This window comes from Parus major, chromosome 1A (assembly GCF_001522545.3).
Source record: "Parus major isolate Abel chromosome 1A, Parus_major1.1, whole genome shotgun sequence".
NCBI lineage: Eukaryota > Metazoa > Chordata > Aves > Passeriformes > Paridae > Parus > Parus major.
This window is the reverse complement of record NC_031773.1, coordinates 20,124,621-20,137,973: the sequence shown is the minus strand read 5'-3', so window position 1 is coordinate 20,137,973 and position 13,353 is coordinate 20,124,621. Positions and strand designations below refer to the sequence as shown.

Below are 13,353 nucleotides of genomic sequence, written 5' to 3'. Positions count from 1 at the left end.
CAGCCCCCAAGCTCTCCTTGCAGGGATGTGGTGCCTGCTGGCGTGTCCCCGCTGCCCGCTCTCCGCAGCCCACCGGCGCGCCCCGGTCTCAGCGTCTGGCTGCCCTCCGGGGCCGCGGGTGCCAGCGGGAGCGAGGGAAGCGACAGGAGAGCGAAGCGCCCTGCCCTGGCACCAGGAGTGTCGCCCCGGCACGAACGGCGGGCGATGGGAGCGGAGGGGGGCTGGGAGGCGGTGCGGGAAGCTGTGGGCACCGGGACGGCAGAGAGGCCGTGAGGGCGCCTTGTTGCGGGGGCAGAGGCCACGGACGGGGAGAAAGGGGAGCGTGTTCCCCTGGGAGGGCGCAAAGCGAAGCAGCAGGCTGAGCGAATGAGGTGGTATTCATACATCATCAGAATAGCATCAGAAGCGTCTCCACAGGTTTCTTTCCTGCTATGGGCATTTGTGTATGGGTTTTTTTCTTGCATTTGTACCGTCGGATAAACTCCATAGTTCTTTCTTCTTGTTTCTCTGATTTTTATTTCGTTCAGGTGACAGCTTGCCGAATTTTGATGCAGTAAGTCTATAACTGCGCTTAAGGATTCTCCATCGGCCGTGCCAGTTGCCATTTTGTGGCGCTTTTGTGTAAAGTATGCCCAACTAGTTTAAAAGTTTAATGTTTTTCCCACAAAGCAGTTTGAGGTGTTGTGCTATTTTTCCTTTGAAGAATGTCCGTGACAGTTACCCAGAAAACACAAACAGGATAAACAGAGAGTTCTTCCTTTTCTCAAACCATTCTCTCTCATTTAGGTGAGGTGTAGCTGGAAACTGTAAAGTGTTTCTAAGCTTATGGGAGTGTGTAGTAATTTAGGCACTGCTGTGTTCCCGATCCCTAAATACAAGTCAAGCCATTTTCTTCTTCTTCCTCAGCAATGTAAATATAATCTCATGAAAAAAATTGACCAAGGTAATTTTAAGACTTCCTAATATATAATAAGTCTAGTCTAATAAAGGTATCTATGAATGTTAAAAAGTAACTGGGAACTGCTAAAATCAACCAGGAAAAGAAGAGAATGGCAAATGTATTTAACCTTTTTTTCCCTTACATTTTTTCTCCCATTTGTTCCTTCTGAGCTCAGCTGGTGTATAAAAGGAGTTAATGATGATAATGAGCTTACATTTACAGTGCCTTTTTTTCTGAAGAGTCCCAAAGGGCATTACAAGCAGATATGATAAATTCACTGCTTGTTCTTAAAGGGTACTGGGGATTATTGCTGCTGGCTTTTATGTGAAAGAAGCAGACAGGAGCCAGCAGACATACTGCCCTTCTACATACTTCTGCAAAAATATAGATCATCAAGAAGAAGGTTAAGCAATGTTTGGTTGGCATCACTGATCCTGTAACGGTGAGATAAGAACTGAGCTCTGCATAGGTTTTATGTGTCGGCATATCACATGCTTTATAATGGAGAAAAAATATGTCTGAAGACAAAGAAAAGTCTTATACACTATTATCTTTTTCACATTTCTTTTGGTTCATTAAGTATTTTGTTTGTTGCAAAGAACAGCAAGTACAGAAAATTTGGATTTTGTCGATTGTATTCAGCCAAGCTAAGAATGTCTTTTGCTGGCTTTAAAACAGTTGATTTGTCATGTTTACTATTGCTGCTCTGTTAAATACTGAAAGTTAGTGTCTGAAAATTACATTTTTCAAATCTCTTTGGTCCAAAATATTTATTTGAAATTTTGCTGCAGTCCATGTAATTTCTGAGGTTTTGTTTGTTTGAGTTTTTTTAGGGAAGGAGTTCATTGTGGGGTATTTTGAGGCTGATGATGCATTTGTCCCATGTTTTTCAAATAATTCTGTTTCTTCTTACGATATTTCTTTAGGATAAAGCTCCTACTCCATTACTTTCTGATACAGCCTACAGTTCACTCAGGCTTTCACAACTCTGCTGAAGAAGTTGTACATGTTTTGACAGTCTTTCTACCAATTCATGCATCAGCCTAGAAACAATCTTGAAAAGCACAAGCAGACTTTTATATTTATAAGATGCTTAAAGAAAAAAAATAGAACCCAACCCAAAACATTTTTCTCTGTTATATGGGGGAACTGAAATTCATAGATGTTTTTGCAGCCAAAATCTATAAAAGGAACACCAATAAGCATGTTCCTACATGAAAAAAAAAATAAAAAAATTGAAAGGTTTCCAAATACATTTATTCTGTTCTGTTGGTGTTCTACGATATTTCATCTATGATAAAAAAATCAATAGGCTTTCAATGCCTGCACTGCTGGATTTTTTTGACATCTCCAGTATTCATTACCTGAATAAGTAATACTGAACATGTTATTGTGTTTCAGTGAGAAGGGATTATTGCTGTTCTTTTTGCCTCTCCTCAGGGTTTGTGGAATCACAGAATGGTTTGTGTGGGAAGGGGCCTTCAAGATCATCTGGTTCCAGCCCTCCTGCCATGTACCTTCCATAGACGAGGATGCTCAGAGCCCCATGCAACCTGACCTTGAACACTTCTAGGGACAGGGCATCCACAGCTTCTCTGGGGAACTTGTTCCTCACCACCCTCACAGTAAAGAGTTTCTTCCTAATATCAAATCTAAAACTGCTCTCTTTGAAGCCATTCTCCCTTGTCTATCACTGCATGCCCTTGTGAAGTGTCTCTCTCCAGCTCTCTTTAGGTACTGCAAGGCTGCTTTAAGGTCTACTCAGAGCCTTTTCTTCTCCAGCCTTAGTAGGAGAGGGCCTGAAGCCCTCTAATTATCTTTGTGGCCCTCTTCTGAACTAGTCCCAACAGGCCCATATTCTTGTTATGTTGGTGTCCCCAGAGCTGAACACAGCACTCCAGGGCAGAGCAGAGGGACAGAATCCACTCCCTCAAACTGCTGGCCACACTTTGGGTGCAGCCCAGAATACTGAAGAAGAGTGTATTTCCCAAAACAACTTCTGTCTTTTTGGTTTTGAACTACAGTGAGCTTAGCGACTTTACACTCATTTCTTCTTTCTCGATTAGGCAGATTTAATAGGACAACTTTTTTGTTTATGAAAAAGGTAGATTTGTTTATGCTGTCTTCTTACATCTCACTGGATTTTGTTGTGTATTCTGTTATAGTAATCTGAATTTGAAGAGAAGATAATTACTGTAATCTGGTATCATTGGGCTTTTTATTTCAGACAGATAAACATAGTTTAATCAACTGGAGGAATTTTTTTTGTTGAATTCAGTTTCCTGTGTGGTTGGGCCAGGCTCCACAACAATAAACAAATGCTGAAAAATTTGCAATTGATATTTAAAATAATTTTAAATTTAATGATAATATTGTAAGTTTCTTTTAATTAGTATTTTGTGCATTTATTGACATCTAGTAGGAAACCTTCTGCTAGCTTCTGAGTATAGATTGCTCTTTCTGTCTAGTTTCACATTTTAAGTGATAATGCTTTTCCCTTTAACCTTTCTAACTTGCTGAAGTTTGAATTCTGTTTTAAAGAATGTCAGTGCTCATGTCACACAGTCCAAATAGATTTGCTTGATAAATTATCCTTGATTTAAAAGAGAAGTTTCAGCAATTCTTCAATTACAATTAGTAATAAAAAAACAAGTATATATGTTTCATGGAAAACTGTGATGTGGTTGATACTCGCATTGCTGCTTTTCTGTCCTTTTTTTATCCAAAAAGCAGAGTGATGTATTGACTGCCAACAGTGATCATGGGATTGAGAAGTCATTAATTCTTTTTTCATGGTGAATGACTTGAAGAATAAGTTATATTTATATGATGTAGAATTGTGGGAAAGAGTAACTATTATCTATCCTTGTTAGAACATAGTTTAAGAAATGAGGGTGATGCCAATGTGTGATGTGCATCCACAAAAATTTAACAATTCATTCTATATCAGTCTCTTCTGTTAGCATCATTCTTCTGATCATCTTCACAAGTTTCTGTACAGAAAGTGCTCAGACAGTAAAGATCTCAATACTAAAGGTGAGATGCAAAGACTTTTTTTTTCTTTGCCTGGCAATGAAATTTAGATCAGTGAAAAAAATAATGAAACCTTTCTTTCTTAAAAGCTTATCTGCGTTTTTCACTCTGTAATTGGTAAGAAGTGTCAAAAGGCAGTAAGAGTCATATAGACACAGTTTAAACCTTTACAGACTTTAAAAGTGTTGGATCATGTTCAGCCTGAGAGATTTTTCTTTAAGCATCCACCGTGGTGAAATTCTTTTGATCATTGTGTTTCAGAGAATTCTTAGATATTTGTTAATTTGATTGTTTGCTTGGAGTTTTGTTTAATTTTGCTAGCTGCTTTATACAAAATATTTTTTTCTGTATTTACCAGAGTTTGACTGTTTCAACAAATTTGGAGCCATAAACCCTAAAAAGCACAAACTGGTGTTCAAAGTTTCAAGTCAGACTGCCACTGTGATAAAGATACTCAGCACAACCACTGCTCCTGTGAGTCACTGCTTGTCCTAGTTTGTTATTTAATGCAAACCCGAAGTTCCAGGGAAATTAAGATCTGAACTGTGGTAACTTCTCAGTTATGCTCCATGAACTGTGGAAGATCTTTGAGGCCATAATAAAGGTTTCACGGCTGTTGTGGAGAAACTGATGGAAGAATGGGAGCTCCACCATTTCTAGTTGCAGCCATAGTGACAAATTCCAAAGAATTTCAAAAGGTTTTGGCAGCACTGCTGTCCTTGGGATGGCCAAGATTGCCCAGCACCTCCTCTCATCCAGCCTGCAGTCCAGCCAAGAGTGGGTGATCACATGTATCTCAGAGTGGCAGAGGAGTTGAGTGGCATCTCAGTAGCTGGTTTTAAGCAGCCTTGTGCAGCTATAAAGAGAAATTTAAAAAATAAGAGGAAGGGGAGCTGAGAAAGACTCTGAAAGACAAAGAGGGAGAGAAGTCAAGAAGGCTAGCAGAAAAAAAAAAGTCATGAGTAAGGAAGAAGGGATTCTCTTGAGAGAATGTGAGGAAAAGAAGAAGAACTTACAGAATAGAATGGAAAAGAGAGAGACTGTAGTATGGATGCTGCTTCGTCCCTTGGAATCATGGAGCAGACATCTTTAGATTATTTGTCCATAGTCCCTGTTATTATCTCCTGGTATTATGGTCCCTGTGTCTCCCTTACATGTGCATTTCAAGATTTTTCTGTACTTTGATATGCTAAAATGTATTTAATAGTTAACAAAACCTTACTTTTTTGTCAGGGAGGTGATTTTCTCCTTTCCTGTGCCACTTTAAACTACTAAATATATGGCTTGGACATGCATTAACTTGTGAGTCCAATGAAGTGCACTCCAAACAGACATTTGTATCATAAATAGCATATATTAATTACCCCTTCATTGCTAGGCTAACTCTAGGCCATTGCTTTGAGTGTAGAAGATGCTTGTTTTTTTCTGCTGTGGGCTTTCCCTTCTTCAATGCAGTAGCTTGATACTTCACTTTTCTTTCTTTTTTTTTTTTTTTTTTTTTTTTTTTTTTTTTATTTTTTTTTTTTTTTTTTTTTTTTTTTTTTTAATTTAGACTTTAGGTTTTTATTTCCTTCCATTGTCACATTACTCTCAGTTGTTTCATCTGTCAAGGTAATTCACATATTGTTTACCTTTTCTTTGAGCTTATTAATGAAGTTATTAAAATAATAAACCACTTCATACCTTGCAGGAGACCCACTGCCTACTTCCCCACAACTTGGTGCAATCTGCTGCCATTTCTCATCAGCCAGTGTTTGTGATCCTTCAGCCTGTTTTCAATTTACATGACAGTGCTTACGTCCAAAGCAATTTGGATTCATTTTGGGAGATTTAGTAAGACACTGTATTGAATCCTTTATTAAAATCATGCTGTGTATCTCTCATCCAGGATTTTTGCAGTTCTATCAAAAAAGCAATCACGTTTCCTTGGCACGACGTGTTCCTTATGAACCCATGCTGCTTATTGCTCATTGTACCATTATCCTTTGAATGTTTAGAAGAGTATTTTGGAGTCATGAGTTTTGTTTCTTTTTTCTGTTTATTTTCTTTTTCCCCTTAGCAAATGTTCTTTCTCATTACAGAATATGATTGAAATTAAACTCCTTGTTTAATAAAGCACACTTCTTCCCTTTATTGATGTTTGAGGCTATATTTCCTATGCCATATGACTTTTCACAAATAGTTTTTGAGGGCTTACTCTTTTCATTGTGCACTCAGGAATGCATTTAACATGGGCTAATTGACTGGATACAACTGTTTTTCTTACTTTTGTGCTATCCATAGCAAATTTTTCTTGTCCTGATTTTGGCTAGGATAGAGTTAATTTTCTTTGTAGAAGCTGGTGTAGTGGTGTGTTTTGGATTCAGTAGGAGAAGAACCGTTGTTTTAACACTTTGATGTTTTAATTGTTGCATATTACTGCTTACCGTGAGTCAAGGACCTTTCAGTTGGCTCCTGCTCTGGTGTTGAGGAGCTGCACAGGAAGCTGGGAGGGAGCATGGCCAGGACAGGTGACCTGAATGTGTTCTGTACCATGGAACATCACCCCTGTGTAAAAACTGGGAGAAGTTTCCTGGGAGCTGCTTGAGGATGGGCTGGGCATTCGTCAGTGGATGGTGAGCAGTTGTCTTGTGTATCACTTGTTTCTCTTGGGTTTTATTCCTCTCTTGGTTTTATATCATTATTATTACTTATGTAACTATTATTATATTTTATTTTAATTAGTAAAATGCTCTTATCTCAACCCCGAGGCTGCACCTTTTTGTGATCCACTTTCCCATCCCACCAGGGAAGGAGGCTTGGGAGAGAGTGAGGGGCTGTGTTGCCAACTGTGGCTAAACCATGAAACTTGTTTTCAGTCAAACCTGCTTTCAATGAGAACAAATAAGAAATACATGTGGGAAACGTGAGTTTTGCCCACCTCTCTCCCACCAAAGTAGCCCTACATTTGAACCATGTTTGCATAAATTTTATATATTTTAACAGTCCCCTTTGGTATCATTAACTTGTTCTTGGCTCTATCCTGAGAGACATTGAACACTTTGACAGAGGTCTATTGTAATTGTAAGAATATATTTTCTTTTCATTGCCCAAGTCATCCTGCAGGAATTTGGATATTCCCCAGTTTTGGGAATATTCATATATTCAAGTTAAGCACAAGATTTTATGCTTTGCTGTTGCTCATACAAGATCTCTTCTACAGTTCATCTTTTTCCTGAAGAGTAGCCCACTGTATGTATTGTCTGCATAAGTAATCACAGCACCCTAGGGAGAAGAGTTATTTAAAACTATGATAAATGTCATACACGTTCTCCCTTTCATGACTTATTTGTTCTCTATTAAGGTCAGATCCAAGTTGTAGACAATTAATTTTTATCACACCCTTACTTGTCAAATGTCGCATTTTTGCTTAGGGTTCTCTTTTCTGTTTTGATTTGCTTTGGGGTTTTTTTCCTATTTTTTTTCTTTTTCCTCTCTCCCACTTCTGTATTCCATGATGAATTGATAGCTTCTGAAGGATGACAGGGAATAAGAAGATCAGCTAATTGCATCTCAGAAGCTGGTGGGTTACTTTTTGTGCATTTTTATGTTATGACCTTGTGAGAAACATTTCTGCAACTTCTTGTAGATACACTGTATTAAAAAAAAATTCTTTATTTGTTTCAAAGGCTGAAATCCTTGCCTTCTATAGCATTGTCCCAATTTGCCAGCATCGGTTAATGAGGACATAGTATAAAGTCACTGGTAATGTCAGCAGGTCATTAAGGAGAAGAAGCAGTCAGGGATGCCAGCTCTTCTGTCACTGGTCTTTTGAATCACAGATGTCCAGGACCACAGAAGGCATCTGAGGGTGTTGGTAAAAGCTGCCTGTGGTGATGTTAAATTAGGCTGTGCTTTTTCTACAGAAATAGCATCAGCACTTCTCTTTGTATAGGTGTAAACCTCAGTTTACTGCATGAGTTAGTATATTCTTCTCTTAAAAACATCAGTGAATACCCTAATTTAAGAAATGACCTTTGGTACCAGAATGTGTCTGTCAAGTAAAATATCATTAGAAGGCACTTGTTATTTGTACCCAGTAATAAATTCTAGGATACTTTTTACAAGACTGAAAATATCTTGACACTGAGAGCATGGTCATTTCCCGTAGCAGAAATGTCTTCACTTCAGTGGTAAGTAAATTACTTGTAGAGTGTGACACATTTTTGGCTGTGGCTGTTCTTTGCTCACCAGGCCAGCAAAGATACAGAGAGTTAAAGTAAATTTCCTTTTAGCCACTTTGACTCTAAAGCTTCTAAAAATGCTTTGAGGTTCAGGGATGCTCACAGAAATAGTGAAATAGCCCTGGACTGTCATCTGCAGCCCTCTTTCCTCCTGAGGGGTGTCACAGAGCCATGCTAGATGATGTTTGGCAATCAGCAACTTTCTTAAATCAGGGAAAAGTCACTTGCCTTGTTTTAGCTGCTTTTTAATATATGTAGTTCATAGCACAAGGAGACCAGAGAAAAAAAGGTCAAGGATCCAGTCTGATCACTGTAAAGAGCTTTAGAAATATGTTATTGACCTCCCAAAGAACTTAATTCCATGGAAGCCTGAACAGCAGAGAAAGCCATATGTTTTCTGGAAGAAAAATATATTACTGGCTGGAAGAGGTTATTGCAATTGTTTTAAAAAATAGTAATTCAAATTTCCAAATTAAATAATCTTGAATACCCTTTCAAATGACTATGGTTTGAAAGAAAGCTAATGGCAATCATTTTTCTCTCTACCTTTCATTCCAGAATGAAAGTTAAGGGTTATTAAAGTCTAATTGTGAAATGAATACTATCTCTTGATAATGCCTTTTTTTTCCACTTAGCATCCGCTGTAAAACCGTATTTCATCTGGGTGCTGGCAAAATGTTAGCTTCCTGTAGAGTGAAACACATGCATTTCATGTGGCACACATGTATCATATGTGAGCCTGGCTGAATTGTATGTTGCTGTGAGCTAAGGTTTCTGCCACATCCCCTATAACGGTAAGGAGCAGCAGCAGTGATTTATGTGAAGAATTTTCAAAATGTGTTTAATTAATATTTTAAATAGGGATGGGCTGGGCTATTGTGTTTGTGAAGATCCTTCTGTTTTCAGGCTGAGCCTGTCTGAAAAGCACTCATCGTTCAGCTCGAGTCACTCACTGGAACATTGCTTAAAATGAAGGGCTGCTCTTTCTAACCTCTTGCAAGGAAGGCTTTAGCCAGAGCCAGAAAACAGAGCTCAGCCCAAGCTGCCAGCTTGTTAGCGTGAGATTCCCGCCTCCATAGAAGTCTTTGGATTAATGACTTCAGACAGACAGATGTGAGACTCAGAGGCCATGTGTGGGGGAAGGGGTTTCTTGTCAGAAGGCCCTGGAGTGTTCTTGGTGATGAGAGTAGCTTTATTCCCTGAAAAATATGGGGAGTTGACTGAGCAACTCTGAAGGAAGGCTGGAAAAATGGAAGGAAAAAATATAAATATTGCAGTTATCTTTGTGCTGCAAAGTAATGCACAGCAGCTGCTCTGAGTCCATCCAAGAAAACACCCTTCTTTTTCTGTGTTCAGTGTAAAAATCTTAAGCTGAGTTCTCCACATCTGAGTACAGTAATGTTACCAGTGCGTTGTTGCTGATGGAAGTGATCCGAGTTTCCCATGAGCCATCATTGCAGGAAAAACAGATTTCTGTGGGGTAGAAGATTTTATAAGCACCAAATCTGTCATAGCAAATCCATCAAGGTTATCCCCTGCACACTAGCTTTCCTGCTATGCTATCAAAAATAAATAAAATCAAATGAAATCTAAACATCTTCATCAAGCCCTTATATTATTAATGAGGAAATACCCTATGGGGCACAAGTTACAGTATGCACATTGTTCAATAAAATATTTGCATGTTCTGTGACATCTGTAGAGTGCAAGAGTCTGTAGTCTTGAATGGTATTTGGAATGCAATTGTGCACACAGAAGAGGCAAATAGAAAAGTTACACATATTTTTAATAATAAAATGTATTTATTTATATTCATTTATAATTATAAAATTATTCTGGAAATACAAAAATGCAGAACACTGATATCCTGAAATGATTTCTTTACATGTTGTGTATTCCAATTTAATATTAATTGCATTTTTATAACCTGTATGTTGTAACTACACATATGCACGTGCACTGTTTCACACAAACATGTACTCTGTCATACACTTATTAAAGTATATGTCACACATTCTATTTTGTGTTGTATATTAATGTTAAAACCAAGAAAGTAGAGGCATATTTTCAGTCTAAATTCATAACACTGGGAATGGGTAATGGGAACAGATGTGATGCAGAAAGAATTTTATTCTGGAGGGCTGTCATAACAGAATTAAGCTATCCAGCTGACTTCATTTCAGTGGTAGAAACTTTCAGCAGTGGGTGGTGTATGAGCACAGAGTCACACCACTTTAGAGCTCAGTGAATATCTCTTAAATATAGCTGAAGTGTAGCCTGATGAAAGATTCAGGAATAATAAGCAGCAGCTGATGAAAAAAAAAAATAAAAGAAATTGCTGCTGGACCTAATGTGTCACAATAGCCCATCACACTGAGATAATGTACAGCTGCAATGATGTCAGCTGCCCTGTTGAGAGCCCTGTGATGGGGTCTTGGAATGATGCAACTGGATAAAATAATAAAAAAGGCTCTGTCAGTGTGTGCAGTGTGGCAATAGGCTGGAGACTTCTGAGTACCCTCTTGAGGCATCTGACCTCCACAGATTATCAGAGCAAGTAGAACACAGGGCACTAATAACTTCTGATGCATTCAGTTACCTGTCTTTCAAAATTTCCCATGGATCAGGCCCTGCAGCTACAAAGCCAGGAAAAGATCTTGCATCATCAGCATGATTGGTAATACTCTGTCCTGTGTTCAGTAATGATCTCACCTAGAGATTTGGTATTTACAGCATGGCAAATGGGAAAGAGCCTTGAAGGGTGTCACATAACAGATTCCTTTATTCTGACACATAATTACCCAGCAGAGCCAGTTACCTCCTATTTTTCAGACAGCTGGAAGAGGAAGGATGCTCTTACATGTAAGATCTTGGGAAATACAAGCTCAGTAGCTGTCTCTGAGAGAGCTTGTTTAGTAAGTTCTTCAACTGGCCAGTGTTTTCTCCTTATTTACAAGAGAATGACTATTTCTGGTCTTATAATTTTCTTGATACTTCTAGGCCCGTGGGTTGACACTAAACACCTACAAAGAATCAGGCACACAATGTTCTGATGCTGTTTGGACCTGCATGCACTTCCAAGCACATGGTTCTTGCATGCAGTTCCTTCAAATGAGCAGTGAGCAAGACTGCTGGAGAACTGCTTTAGAAACACCAGCCATTTCCTCTGTCTGCTAAAAGGAAATATTATGGATTAGATATATTATTTATTTAAGAATCCTGGGGAAAAGTAAACAATACTGAACTTCTTGAGGAACTGTCCAGGTAGTGACAATTGCAATTGATGATTCCCTCAAATTTAATTCTTGAGTTTTTCAATTTTCTAGAAACTGGTGAAATAGAATAGTGTTATTTGCTGAATTTTTATGTCATTTTCTTGAAAAGTTCCTAAGTAGAGAATTAAGGAAATTATCTATTGTTTTGATCACCATGAAATGCTGACACCTGTTTCCCTTGGAAGCTCTCAAGCAGAAACGAAATGTATTGCAACAGGGCAAAGAAAGAGGAGGTTCCCTTTTATTGTTTCCATGAAATCTTATTCTGCTGGGGCTGTTTTTTCTCTCTGCAAGTGACAGAAGTGTTTTTTCTCTCCGTGTGTCTGCTGGTAAGGATGATAGCAATTGTTAGTCAGCAGGGACAGGGGAGGAAGGAATGCAGGGGAAATCAGAGGAGGTGATGCTGGTGAGCACTGCAGCACAGGTGTGCAGGCTGTTCCGTGTGCCCTGCTGGAAATGCAAAGGCTCCAATAGCAGCAACTCCTTCACCCTGTACCTGCTTCTTACAGTGAAAACACACTGAAATGGCTTGTGAGCCATCACATATAAGGTCTTGCCCCTGCTGAGCAAAATGCCTCTTGATCTCAGCCATATATGCTGCTAAAGATCTTTTTCTTGCATCTAAATGATTTGTATTCACAAAGTGAAGGAGAAGGGAGGGGCCATGGCTGTCAGCACGAAGGAGAAGCAGCAGAACCTTGCCTGCAGCGAGAAATGTTTAAAAGTCTGAATGCTAACATCTCCTACAGCACTTCCTTGAAACAGCGTCATGGATAAAATAAGGGAAGCCTTGCTAGTATTTTATGGACCAGCTTGTTAAATAAGTGACTACATTTTCAATCTAACACATTGTTGTTTCTGATTACCACTTTTTGATGTATTTCTGTCCACTTGTTCTGGAATGCCTATTATATCAGACTGACATGGACTAATAGCTTGGTAGATTATCAGAGCAAGTAGACAACAATTGAGAAAATTATCTATGCCTATTAATACAAGAATTCTATTATGTTAATTGTGTATTCACAGAATAGCCAGAGGGCAAATATATTGTACCTTCATGTAACGAACTGTTTCGGCTGAAACTTTTTCTGGGTATATTTGAATCATATTTTTCTATATTTGAATTCATATTTTTCAGAACACTTGTGCTTTTTTACTTATGTGCTTCATAGCAAATTTCTAAAATTATATTTGGTGATAAATTTTGGTACCAACTGTGCAGTGTCTACAGTAATTTGTTACTATAGAAAGTCACTGTCAAGTCAGACAACCCAGCTCAGAGAGGCAAGACTTTTAGGAATGGTAATGTCATTTCATTAGCATGTTCCTCAGTGCTTTCTTTTTTAGGGAAGCTGCTTACCCCACACAAACACACACAAAATAATGAATGCTGCATTGCCTCTTCAGAAATATGTCTGTCATATTTGTGCTGTGACATGTTGTGTCACTCATGGGTGGTTCTGTATAACTGAGACACCCAAATTCCTAGTTTTTCTTGCTGGTTTCCTCTGCCACATATAATCATAACAAGTGAAGAAGCAGCTCTTTTTTTGTCTCCTGTTACCAGAATATTGCTGTATCTGACATCTCAATATCTAGACAGTGTAAGGGAAGACTAGACACAGCACTCTTGTCTTAAACTGCTATGATGGAATATCACTGTAGTATCCTCTTCTCTAGATCTGGGGGTCTGGAGAAAGATCTTCAAACAGACCTCATTCTCCAGAAATTCTCTGGGTTAAGTAACAACTGTCTCCAGCAGATATTTGTGAGGCATGTTTATAAAATTTTCCAACAAAGACCTCCCAGCCTCTATGGGAGCAGCCTCAGAAAACAGGATTTGCTTTAGATTGAGATGTTAAGGGAGCCTGTTCTAGTT

At 38.7% G+C, this 13,353-nt stretch overlaps 1 long non-coding RNA gene across 3 annotated transcripts; it reads left to right on the top strand.

Annotated features, from left to right (window-relative positions):
* Positions 1-307: 307 nt before the first annotated feature.
* On the top strand, positions 308-10,213 carry LOC117244459. 3 transcript variants are annotated; one of them, XR_004497622.1, is made up of 4 exons: positions 308-626; positions 2,381-2,565; positions 3,891-3,976; positions 4,332-10,213. It is a non-coding gene; the product is annotated as an uncharacterized LOC117244459 (long non-coding RNA). The 3 variants fall into 3 exon arrangements; XR_004497623.1 differs by lacking the exon at positions 2,381-2,565; XR_004497621.1 differs by having other exon boundaries at positions 308-2,565.
* Positions 10,214-13,353: the final 3,140 nt, after the last annotated feature.